A 13,466-nucleotide genomic window follows, 5' to 3' on the forward strand; every position below is an offset into this window, starting at 1 on the left:
GTGCTGTCTCTCAGCTCTTTAGCTCAAGGCTAGCACTCTACCACTTGAGCCACAGCACCACTTCTGGTTTTCTGGTGGTTTATTGGAGATAAGTCTCATGGACTTTCCTGCCTGGGCTGGCTTTAAACCATGATCCTCAGATCTCAGCCTCCTGAGTAGCTGGGATGACAGGCGTGAGCCACTGGCTCCCAGCAGTAGAACATTCTCATGCCTAGGCGTTCAACAGATGAGGAAAGTTGAGAAGAGAGGCACACTCACCCATGTTCAGCCACAAAATGGCAGAGTCAGGACTTGAATCCATCTCTCTCCCTCTGCAGTTCCCAGACTGCACTGCATTGCCACCATCATTATGCACAACGAAGTTTCAATTTTATACTTTTCTGCCTTCATAATGATGGACCTTTTTTTTAATCACTATTAATTGTATGGGTGTATTCAATCATTCAATAAATATTTGTTTAAACTCCACTGTGCCAGGCACGGTTGAGATAAGAGAGCCAGATGAAGTGAGGGGCACAATGACAGGAGAGAAAGCAAGGCAGGGAGCCAGTGGCTCACCCCTGCAATCCTAGCTATGCAAGGAGATGAGTTCTAACGATCCCAGTTTGAAGCTAGCCTTCAAAGATAAGGTCTGTGAGACTCTTATCTCTAGTTAACCAGCACAAAAGCAGAAGTGGAGCCCAGGACTTGAGCTGAAGCTCCAAGACTGTCACATACACACACACACACACACACACACACACACACACACACACACACACACACACACACACACACACACACACACACACACACACACACACACACACACACACACACACACAGTGAAGCTGTGGCTCAAGAAGCAGAGTGCCAGCCTTGAGCAAAAAAGCTCAGGATAGTGGCCTAGCTCTGAATTCAAGACTCAGTACTAGTGTACTGCACTCATGTATGTGCACGGGTGTGTTACACACATACACTCACGTTTGTGTTAGGGCTTGAATTCAGAGCAATCTCCAGTAGTTTTTGCCCAAGGCTGTTACTCTACCATTTGCATCACAGCTCCAACTTCTGACTTTTTGCTGATTACTCAGAGATAAGAGTCTTTGGAATTTTTCTGCCCAGGCTGGCTTTGAACCTGGATCCTCAGCTCTGAGCCACCTGTTCATCCATATATCATATGACATAGTAAATGCCTCTCTTTCTCCCATTATGGTTTTCTTCCTTTTCCGTCTCTCCTTTCTCTTCTTGGGGAACTTATATAAGACAAGTTAATGAAGACAGACAAAGGTTAGGCTGGCCAAAGAGAAAGGGAAGAAAAGATAGGCATTTCCTCCCCCTCCTCCCTTCCTCCTCCCCCTCCTCCTTCTCCCCCTCCTCCTACTCCTGATTATTATTTTTTCCTTATCTCACAGCCCTGAGAAAGGGCCAGCTGCTCCCCTGGTTGAATAAGAATCTTCTGCAAGAATCAACAAACTTACAACCAGGCTTACTGGGCGACCTTTCTTCTTCTTCTAGGGAGATCAATGGACTTTACCATTTCAATTATCTTTCACAATATCCCCTGGTGCTGGCTCGGAATGCCTCGGCACAACAAACACTCCTCTCCCTGGGGCGTGAAGCTTACCCAGCAGTTTTCGGCCTCCATTCCCGTTCTCCTCTCAGCTTGGTCTCCTTCGAAAGGACCAGCCCCCACTTCACCTCCAAAGCAGACCTGCTCAGCTCTTCTTTATCCAATTTTACACTAGGTTCCGAAGAAATGTCTTACAAACAAGTAAAAGAGGTCAGGGCTTTCTGATGAATTTTAGAATCTCTCTGTCAATTTCTTCTGATCCTAAACTTAACGTGTAAATGCCAGGAACTCAGAATAACTCCAAACGTTGGTGAAAAAAGAACAAAGTTGCCAGGTGCTGGTAATGCTGGCTTGCGTCTGTCATCCTAGCTACTCAGAAGGTTGAGTATCTTAGGAGCATGGTTCCAAGCAAGCCAGTTTGCACAGAAAAGACCATGAGATGCTTATCTCCAATTAACCAGCAAAAATAACAGAAAGTGGAGGCATAGTTCAAGTGGTAAAGTGTTAGCTTTGAGCAAAATAAAAAAGCCAAGCAAGGGTTTGAGGCCCTGAGTTCAAGCCCTAGTACCAAATAACTCCTCCTACCCCCAAATAACAACAAAAAACAGTGTGATACTATATAGATTTATAAGAAGGTCAAAGACTGGGGTAGAAGGTTGAAATGAAAGACAAGGTTTCTTTGAGGATGAAGAAAATATTCTAAAGTTAATTATGGCAATGGATGCAAAACTGTGTTTTGGGTTTTACCAGTACTGGGGTTTGAACTCTGGCCTTGTGCTGAGTAGACTGGTACTCTAGCACTAAGATGCACAAGTCTGTAAATGTACTAAAACCACTGACTTCTCTTCAAACATATTACTTGACCTTTCTGATATATAAATGACATCTTGACAAAGATGCTCAAAAAAAAAAATAGTTTAGTCAGGTGCCAGTGGCTCTCACCTGTAATCCTAGCTACTCAGGAGGCTGAGATCTGAGGATCTCAGTTCAAAGCCAGCTGGACAGTAAATGTTTGTGAAACTCTTATCTCCAATAAACCACTCAGAAAACCGGAAGTGGCGCTGTGGCTCAAGTAGTGAGAGACAATGCCCAGACCCAGAGTTCAAACCCCATGACCAACAAAAAACAAACAGCAACAACAACAAAAAAGTTTATTGTTGTGTTGAAAAAAGACAAAAGGTTGATTCGTTGTCCTCAAGAAATCTGTTCATGCAGTGCTTGGAGGAGTATGCTATGGGGCTGGGCTAGGGGTTTGATAGTAATAAGAGCTGGAGGCAGAGACGGCATGATGGAGTATGGAAATAAGAAGCAGGCAGACACACACCCAGAAATGAAGCCATTGTCATCTGGAGCTTGGAAAACTCACATGCAAAAGGGAGAGGAAGTGGGTGATGAAATCTCCACATATCTCTACAAAGCAAATAATGGAGAGGAGAAAAGACTTCCTGGATTTGCTAAGTGTATAATGTTCATGTTTAGCTACTGAGAGTTATTTGGTGAAAGTTCCCAAGTACTGCCACCAGTTGGAAAAAGGAATTACAATTGCCATTGCCAAATCCGTATCAAAGCAAAATGATATTGTGATTTGGAAAATAATCAAGCAAGACATTAACCTTTTCTACAGACCAAGTTGTGGCATAATATTAATTAACTTTTTTCCCCTTTTGGTGCCAACACAGGGGTTTGAACTTAGGGCCTTGTGCTCTGTGTTTGGCTTTTGTGCCAAGGCAGGCAATCAACTATTTAAGCCACAGCTCTACTTCCAGCTTTTTGAAGAGTAATTGGAGATAAGGATCTCGTGGTCTTTTCTGTCTGGGTTGGCTTGGATGCTCAGATCTCAGGCTCCCCAGTAGCTATGATTACAGGCGTGTATCCCTGGTGCCTGGCTGAGTGTGGTTTTAAAACGAAGTCATCTTACTGCATGTTCCATTCTTTCTCATTTACTAGGTATTTTCCAATTCACGGCCACCAAGATTGCTAAAACCAAGAACACATATTCTCTACTTGTAAAGAACCTTGCTGGGCTGGGAAGGTGGCTCAGTGGTAGAGTGCTCGCTTAGGATTCATGAAATCCTGGGTTCCATTCCTCAGTACCACATACACAGAAAAAGCCAGAAGTGGTGCTGTGGCTCAAGGGTAGAATCCTAGCCTTGAGCAAAAGAAGCTCAAGGACAGTGCCAAGAGGCCCTGTGAGAAAGAAGATTACATCTATGCCAGAACTGTGCCCTCCATGTACCAGGGTGCTGGTGGCTCACACCTGTCATCTTAGTTATTCAGGAGGCTGAGATCTGAGGATTCTGACTGGAAGCCAGCAAGGTTAGAAAAGTCCATGAGAGGGGCTGGGAAGGTGGCTCAGTGGTAGAGCGCTTGCCTTGCATACCTGAGGCCCTGGGTTCGATTCCTCAGCACCACATAAGCAAAAAGAAAAAAGCCAGAAGTGGCGCTGTGGCTCAAGTGGTAGAGCGCTAGCCTTGAGCTGAAGAGCTGAGAGACAGCGCCCAGGCCCAGAGTTCAAGCCCCACGACCGGACCCCCAAAAAAAGAAAAAGAAAAGTCCACGAGACCCTTATTTCCAATGAACCTGCTAAAAGCCAGACATGTAGGTATGGCTCAAGTGGTAGAGCATCAGCCTGGAGTGACAAGGCTAAAGGACAGCGTCTAGGCTTGGAATTCAAGCCCCAGTACCAGCACACACACACACACACACAAAATAACAGCACAAAAAGAAAAGACAAAATGCTACAGTTAGACTTCAACAGTGATGGGATCTGACATGGCAGAAGAGGGAGCAGGCGTGGAGGCACATTTCACCCATTTCCCAGAAAGCCAGGGCTTGTCACTTACAGGGCAGAAAGGGAGGTACAAAGCAGTGAGGGAGGAACTTGCAGGGTTTGGGTACACAGTAAGTTCCTTCTCCCTTCCCCCTGCACTGACAGAGCTTCCTGCTCTGTTATCACAAGTCTGAGGGTGGCATTCTGAAGATCCAAGTGTCCACCTCTGGCCAAGCCAAGCAACCTTTCCTCCCTCGGGACCAAGATGGTCCCTTGGCTCTCTACCTTCCCACTCTGCAGCTGCAACAGCAGGGCCTGACTCTCATTAGCCACTCCCCCCCCCCTCCAATCTGAGGCGGTAAATAAACCAGAGGAGGTACAATTATGGTTTTGACCCTGTCCCTTTCCAGCAGCTCACACTTATGATCCTAGCTACTCAGGAGGCTGAGATCTGAGGATATGGTTCAATGCTAGTCCTGGGCAGGAAAGTCCTTGAGACTCTGATCTCCAATGAACCAGTCCTGGTGAAATTTCTGGTGCTCCATGTGGCTGGATCAGGGCAGTAGATGGCACTTCATTCACCTCTGTGGTTTCTTACCCCTTTACCACCCTCCGGAGCAGAGGAGCGGCCTGGGTGGCGCTGGGCACAGGCAGCTTGTGGTGGGTGTTGGTTTGCGCTTCCTCCCCCGAGCTTCCTGTTGCAGTGTGAGCTGTTCTCATTAACCACAGCCTCCCAAGCAGCGCCCATGGCATGCAAACCCCATACACCAAGGGGCCGGTGCAGGGCAGCCCCGGGGAAGAAAGGAGGGTGGTAGAGACTGGCAAGAAACCAAGAAAAATTCCACAGATAGAATCACCACGAGAACATTCCACTGCAATTTAAAAAAAAGTTAGAGATCACAGTCGGCTATGGTAAAAGTCAAGCCTAAACTGACTTGTTCAAATGTACTTTCATGGAAATTGTTTTTGGGTGTGTGTGTGTGTGTGTGTGTGTGTGTGTGTGTGTGTGTGTGTGTGTGTGTGTGTGTGTGTGTGTGTGTGTGTGTGTGTGTGTGTGTATTTGTGACAGTATTGGGGCTTGAACTCAAAGCCTTAGCTTTTTTGCTGCAACTTGAGCCACACCTCCACTTGTGGCCTTTGCTGGTTAATTGGAAATATGAGTGTCACAGACTTTTCTGAGGTTTAGCCGGGATGGAGAGAGGACTCTGAGTGGGGTGGAGAGAGGGGTGGTAGTGGGCTCAAGTGCAAAAGAGGGTAGTTATAAGAGAACAAGGCCAGAGAGGAATTGGAACACGTGGAAGGATCTGAAAATCTCCTGGAAGGCCTCCCTGTCACACTACAGCCCTCAGGACATCACGCATTCTCCCAGGCCTCCCAACACAGGTGATGTCACCCCAAACTTCTCTCTTCTAGCAGAGAACAGCTATTCTAGTTACAGCATCGGATCAAATGGTAACATGTTATATGAATGTCTCCTGTGTGCTCTTAATGTTAATGATGATGGTGTTTTACAAAAGGCCTCACTAAAGGTAAAAACAATAGAGAAAAAAGCCAGGTGCCAGTTGACTCAAGCCTGTGATCCTAGCTACTCAGGAGGCTGAGATCTGAGGATCATGGTTCGAAGTCAGCCCAGGCAAACAAATCCAAGAGACTCTTCATCCCCAATTAAGCAGCAAAAAGCCCAAAGTGGAGGTGTGGTGGTTCAAGTAAGTAACAGAGTGCCAGCCTTGAGTGGAAAAAGCCAGCCAAGAACTCAAAGCCCTGGGTTTCACACACACACACACACACACACACACACACACACACACACACACACACACACACACACACACACACACACGGGTATTTTTAAATAAACGTGAATAATGAAAGGAACAAGATTTAGATAACATTTTCTCTGTATGACACACAGATGCTCCATGACACTGACACACACTTTTATGAGCCATTAGGTTTCCTTCTTTGAACTTAGGTATCTTAAATTGGAAACACCTTACCTTCTTCTTAGGGGCAAAAATCTTTTTATTTTATAACTGATGCAAAGTAGCCATCTGTAACATGGTTAGTAATGGAGTGTAGCTCAGTGTTATGAGGTTGCCTCTCCAGTGAGTATGACACCTTGAGTTTGATCCTTAGCACTTAAAAAAAAAAAAGTGTTGCTAGGCATTAGTAGCTCATGCTTGTAATCCTAGTTACTCAAGAGGCTAAAGTCTGGAGGATCATGGTTTGAAACCAACTGAGGTGGAAAAATCCAAGAGACTCTAAAATAAGAAGCAAAAAGCTGTGCTATAGGCATGGCTCAAATGAAAGAGCATCAGCCTAGCAAGCTAGTGGAGCCATGAATCAAAACCTGGGTATAAGAAACAAACAAAACTGGGGCTAAATGGAAAACAATGGATACAGCTTACTTAGTATATAAATCAAATAAGATTGAGATTAAAGAAGTCAACTATAGGGCTGGGAAGGTATCTCAGTGGTAGAGTGCTTGCCTTGCATGCATGAGGCCCTGGGTTCGATTCCTCAACACCACATAAATAGAAAAAACTGGAAGTGGCACTGAGGCTCAAATGGTAGAGTGCTAGCCTTGAGCTGAAGAGCTGAGGGACAGTGCCCAGGTCGAGTTCAAGACCCATGATTGACCAAAAAAAATTTTTTTAAGTCAACTATATTCTTCAGAGAATGCATGAAAAGCCAAGTGTCACTTGAAATGGATGAATTGCTGCTGTTATTTAGTATATTGAGATTAACTTTGTCACCTAAAAGTTTAAAAGGCTGCTTTCAATAGTAAAGTGAGCTTTCTCTCAAGAAGAACTGACTTTAGAAGCTTTGAGGAAGTGGCCAGGCATTGCATTGGTGTTTGCTGCCCCCTACTGGAAACATGGAGTCATGGTCAGAGAAATTAATCAAGCTAAAAGGGTCCTGGTGCTGGCTACACCACCAGGTGTCATTAATCCCATCAAGACCAAGATTATTATGGAAGTGAGTGTTTCCAGGATCACAATGCTTTTCTTTACTTGTGTGTGTGTGTGTGTTTCAGGGCCTGGGGATTTTGTGTGTGTGTGTTTCAGGCCTGGGGATTTTGTGTGTGTGTGTGTGTGAGAGAGAGAGTTTCAGGGCCTGGGGATTGTCCCTTAGCTTTTTCATTCAAGGCTGGTACTCTACTATTTGAGCCACAGCTCCACTTCTGGCTTTTTGATGATATGAGTCTCATGGACTTTCCTGCCCAGAATGGCTTCAAACTGCAGACTTCATATCTTAGCCTCCTGCTCAGCTAGGATTACAGGTGTTCTAATAGTCATAAAGACTGTGATAACATTCTATACCTATATGTCACTTCATGAGGAAATGAGGGAAACTGAGATACAGTACCTAAATAATTTGTCCAAAGTCCTGTGGGAGTCATGGGCTGGGCCTCATAGTTTCATATCCACCTCTCTGCCCTTCTTCAGCAATGTGCATTTTATACTAGTGTTCAACAGATATATCGTTCTCTATGATTCCAGCAAAGCTATAGTGTTCCTACAGGAACAAATCTAGATGCTCCAGGACTGTAGCACAAATCTTTTTTTTTTTTTTAATCTAGAATCTTTAGCACATAATGTTTATATTTTAAGTCTCAGCTTCACTAATGGGGAAAATGGAGATTGTGAGAGATGGATAAAAATAGAATAAAAAGATGGGGAAAAAAACCAAGAAAAACCAATTTGAAAGTCAAAGTACTTTTATTTTAAGATTCTAGGCATTTGTTTAATGCAAATAGCTAAAGGAGAAGAATCAAACAGATAAAATCCCATCATTTGTTGGTCGTACGCCTGTCCCTGTGTGCCCAGCCACCAGACCTCACTGCCCACCTGACACAGAGGAAGGAAGAAATTCCCACCAGTAGGCCAATAGTTTCTACACAACAGCAGGGTAACATATTACTAGATGGCATATTGCTGGAGGGATTTAGCATTGAGGTCACTTTTTCAAATGAAAAATTAGTAAGTAGTTACCAATATGAAAAGTTCATTAAATGTTATTACAGTTATTTTTTGGTGTGCCAGTGTTGGGGTTTGAACTCAGGGCCGCATGTTTTCCTTTGGCTTTTTCAAGGCTGACACTACCACCCAAGCCACATCTCTAGTTCTGGCTTTTTGCTTGTTAACTGGGCATAAGTTTCAGTTTCTTTCCTTGGGCTGGCTTTGAACCTTGATCCTCAGACCTCAGCCTCCTGAGTCGCGAGGATAACAGGCATGAGCCACTGGCAACAGCTTAAGATTATTATAATCTTACCGGTCCTGTTTTGTGCTGGCTTCTTTTTAATGTGCTTCTCTTCCTCTCTCCCATTCCTTTTTCATTTTACTTACTTTCTCCTTTCAAAGTATTAAAAAATTTTTTTCACAAAAATCCCTGTAATTCAATGATTCATCCTGCAGATGTTTGCTGAGTATGTACACCGAGCTAGCCACAGAATCTCACGCCATGAGTAACACCTGGTTCCACCTCAGGGGCTGCCTACAACGTACAGTCAGTTACACAAACAAGTACACACCACCTGCCATATTCCCGCAGGGAAGATGCACAAGTTCCTGGGGGAAGATGAAACCCTAATTTCTCCGGGTCAGGAGAAGGAACTGGCTTTCCCGAAGAGACATCTGTGCTGGTCTTGGAAAGCTGGGCAAACTTACATGGGAAAGGATGGGCTAAGGCAGCCAGGAAGATATTCCAGAGAGAACACATGGCACACAACAGGATGAGCTAACACGATTGCAGGTGGGCATGGCTCAAGTGGAAGAGCACTTGCCCAGTGAGCTCAAGGCCCAGGGTTTAAACTGCAGTACCATGGGTGGGGGGGGGGGGGGGGGGAAAGAACACAGATTTGAATCAGCTGAAACAGAATACAGTGTCTGGAATGGTACCATGGAGGCAGGCTGAGGAGTAGAGTGACCTTTTGTGCTACAGGAATGGGTGTACGTAGCACTGGTATACAGCATAGAAGAGGGACACAAGTAAGGAAAGGAGAGATAAGGCAGCCATGGCTAGAGCCCATGCTAAAGCCAACGAGTGCTTGAACTCCAGGCAAAAAAGATGGAAAAGGGTTGGACGGCAGTAGCTCATACCTATAATCCTATCTACTCAGGAGGCTGAAATCTGAGGACTGAGGTTAGAAGCTAGCCTGGGTAGGAAAGTCTGTGAAACTCCTATCAATTAGCTACCAAAAAGCCAAAAGTAGAGTTGTGGCTCAAGTGGTAGAATGCTAGCCTTCAGCTTAAAAAACTCAAGTACAGGATCTAAGTTCCAGCCCCAGGACCCACACCCATACAACAAAACCTGTGTGTGATAAAGTAAAATGTAAAAGGAAGTAAGGGAAAGAGACAAAAGAATAAGCAAAAGGACCCAAGAAGCCAGGCACTGCTATGCACACCTGCCATCCTAGCTACTCAGGGGTCTGGAGGATCTCTGAGGTCAACCTGGCAAAAACGTCTGAGAGACTGTCTCCAATTAACCAGCAAACGCAGGGGTGGAGACACAGCTTAAGTGTAACATCAACAGTCTAACAAGCTTGAGGCCTTGAGTTCAAACCTCTCCTCCCCCAGGACACAGGAAAAAAAAAAAGGAGGGGGAAGAAATCTTAGTGAATCAGATGTAGCAAATTGTTGAATTAAAACAGATTTAATGAAAGAGCAAACATGTATTGTCAGTAGTGAAAAGGGCAAAGGAAATCACACAAGCAAACATTTAAAAGGAATATCAAATAAAAAAAATAGGATGAGAATTTTAAAAATGAAGTAAAAATGTTAAGAATCCAGTGATTAAACAGATGGAGACAGTTTTACCTGCTGGGGAAGGAGAGACCAGGCTGACATCAAGGGGCAGGACCAGAGTGTCAGGCTCAACTTGCCCATCTGTTCCATCTCTATTCCATTCGGAGCACCGCCTCACTCTAAGTAGTTAACCCTAGCAACTGCCTTCCTTCTGAACTGCCTGGAAAAGAAAAGCTACCCGTTGGGCTCAGCCAGGATGTTACCAAAAGCCTTAATCCTATGGCCACTAACACTCAAGCCCAGTATACTAGACTAATTCCCAATCAGGTGAAAATGTACAATATACAGTGTTTTACTAGTCAGGGAAGCTAAGGGATTGTTTATTTTCCTTCTTAATTTACCTTTTTAAGACCTCTTACTGATAAAAGTAGAAAATATCAATTTCACATTCTTTAAATGTGCTTTAGGGAACTGAAACCAAAAGTAAAACAGAACACTTCAGTAGGACTGGATCTGTGAATGCAATACAGAAAAACATTACTTGATACATATAGATTTGTACACTCATTTTTTTTTGAGGAGTATCTTCCAGGTGGGTGCAGTGGCTCATAATCTTAGCCACTCAGGAGGCTGAGATCTGAGGATCAAGGTTTGCAGCTAGCCTGAGCAGACAAATCCAAGAGACTCTTTCTAACCAATAAAAAGCCAGAAGTGGAGGTGTTGCCCCACTGGTAGAGTGACAGTCACAAGCAAGAGGGCAAGGCCCTGAGTTCAGTATTTACACCGAACAAACATTATCTTCCTAACAGTTAGTTTAAAGTGTAGAATTTTTCTAGCTCAATCCAGTGAGGATCCCTGGAGTTCCTCACTGAGGAAAAACAGATCACTAGGTGATGAGCAGGCCAGGAGTCCCTGATTAGTTCAAACCCATGTGCAATACTTCACATGCATGTGAAAAGCACTTATTTCATAGCAATTTTCAAAATGCTTAAGAACGAACCTAGGTAGACCTTCAGATAGACAAATGTGTGTCAGTGTCCCAGATAGTCTGAAAATGTCACATTTATCTTTTTTTGGTGGTAATCGAGTTTGAACTCAGTGCCTTTGCTCTACCACTTGAACCATGCCCTCAGCCCTGAGTAAAACAATCATTTCTAGAACACAGGGAGGCAGAACAGCTACACCTAGGAGCAGTTTACATCTCCACTCCCTAGTGGGTTACATAATTCTGGATTCATTGCCATCTCAATTTTGTCCCTAGCTCTCTGAAATCACTTCTGCTTATATGACAGATTTTCAAAACACATTTTTTTTGGTACTTATTTGACTGCTTGGATACAGATTTTATGGTTAAAAGCATAGACTGTCCAGGTTCAAATCTCAGCACTATTACTTGCTAGCTCCACCACTAAGGGCAAATGACATCACTCTCCTGTGTTTCACAGCCCCAGCGATGGAGGTTCCTTTGTTCACAGAAGGATGTGAACATTCTGACTTCACAAGGTTTGGTTGATGTGAGAATTAAGCAAGCGTCTAACAAGGAAAAGATTCTAACAGTTATTACTGAGTAACTTTAAAAATCATTTGAAATCGGTTTGCTTAACTCTGCCCTCCTGGCTCTTTGGTTCCCTTTCTCAACTTTTCATTTAATCCCTGTCCAGTAGATCTTACTTTAGGATGGTTACAAAGATCATTTGCTGTGCTGTGCCTTCACCACCGGCCTAACTCTCCCTCAGCATGGCCAACAAGTACAACAGCCTATCGTGTCTTCTCTACATATCCTGAGTTGAGCTTACCCAAGCTGTTCCATTCAAGAAGGTGCCTTTGCCGGGCGCCGGTGGCTCACGCCTGTAATCCTAGCTACTCAGGAGGCTGAGATCTGAGGATCGCGGTTCAAAGCCAGCCCGGGCAGGAGAGACCGTGAGACTCCTATCTCCAATAAACCACCAGAAAACCGGAAGTGGCGCTGTAGCTCAAGTGGTAGAGCGCTCGCCTTGAGCTGGAGAGCTGAGGGACAGCGTCCAGGCCCAGAGTTCAAGCCCCACGACCGACAAAAAAAAAAAAAAAAAAAGAAGGTGCCTTTCTCTTTCCATAGACCTCACACATGGACTTAAGGCCCCATTCTCCTTCTCTAGAAATGTTAGGTACCCTTTCTTATGGTGCTTCAATTAACTTGGTACAATTTTTTTTTTTTGTTTTTTGTTTTTTTTTTTGTCGGTCATGGGGCTTGAACTCTGGGCCTGGGCGCTGTCCCTCAGCTCTTCAGCTCAAGGCGAGCACTCTACCACTTGAGCTACAGCGCCACTTCCGGTTTTCTGGTGGTTTATTGGAGATAGGAGTCTCACGGTCTCTCCTGCCCGGGCTGGCTTTGAACCGCGATCCTCAGATCTCAGCCTCCTGAGTAGCTAGGATTACAGGCGTGAGCCACCAGCGCCCGGCACAATTTTTTTTTTTTTTAAACCACATTCTATTTTTAACTGTATGCTTGGTTGCTGACCCATCTCACCTAGGCGAATCTTCCTGTAACCTCTTACTAAGAACAGAAAAGGTCTGGTGGTAGCCTCCCAGCCACCTGGGAGGCTAAGAGCTGAGGATCACAGTTTGAAGCCAGTCTGGGCAGACAGATCAGTGAGACTTTTTTCTCCAATTAATCGGCAAAAAACAAACCAAAAAAAATCCACCCAAAACTGGAGGTGTGGTTTAAATGGTAGAGCACCAGCATTGTGTGAAAAAGCCAAGCAAAAAGAGCACAAGTCTCTGAATTCAAGACCCAATGCAGACATAAAACAACACAGAACAACAGCAAAAGGGGTGGGCTTATGACAGTCAGGTTCTTTTTCCTCTGCCTTCTTCTTAAGACTACTTCCTGTTCTTCTGCTCATTGTTCGCTCTACCCCTGCTTTAGTTAGGTCACTGAAATTAGGCGAAATGCACCTGGAAAGGGTATGTGCACAGAGGTACCTAGATAGTAAAACTTCTCACTAGATTGTACGTGCTCTAGACATATTTCTTTCACCACTGGCCATGAGGCTGCTGCATATATCAACTCTAAACAATTGAGCCCTCTCTCTCCAGGTCTACACAAGTACCAGATACTATGGTACCATTACTTAAGATTTTTAGTCTTTCAAAGGCTTATTACCAAATTCACCTGGAACTGAGTAGGTCTTTTCCTTCTAGAGACTTCAGAACACTACTTACTAGAAAAAGTAGCCTTGTATACCATGCACTAAACTCTAACTGGCAATGCAGAGGGGAAGCATTACAGGTAATCCCAAGATACTCAGGACTGGATCAGGGTTTCAGGGTCACAGTGCAAGAAAAACCCAAGCAGTAAATTGTGAGACCTGGGCTAGTAGGACAAATCTATAATCCAGCTGTGTGGGAGGCCTGGTGA

Source organism: Dipodomys merriami, unplaced genomic scaffold (assembly GCF_024711535.1).
Source record: "Dipodomys merriami isolate MVZ:Mamm:240054 unplaced genomic scaffold, mDipMer1.0.p SCAF_7, whole genome shotgun sequence".
In the NCBI taxonomy this organism is placed as follows: domain Eukaryota; kingdom Metazoa; phylum Chordata; class Mammalia; order Rodentia; family Heteromyidae; genus Dipodomys; species Dipodomys merriami.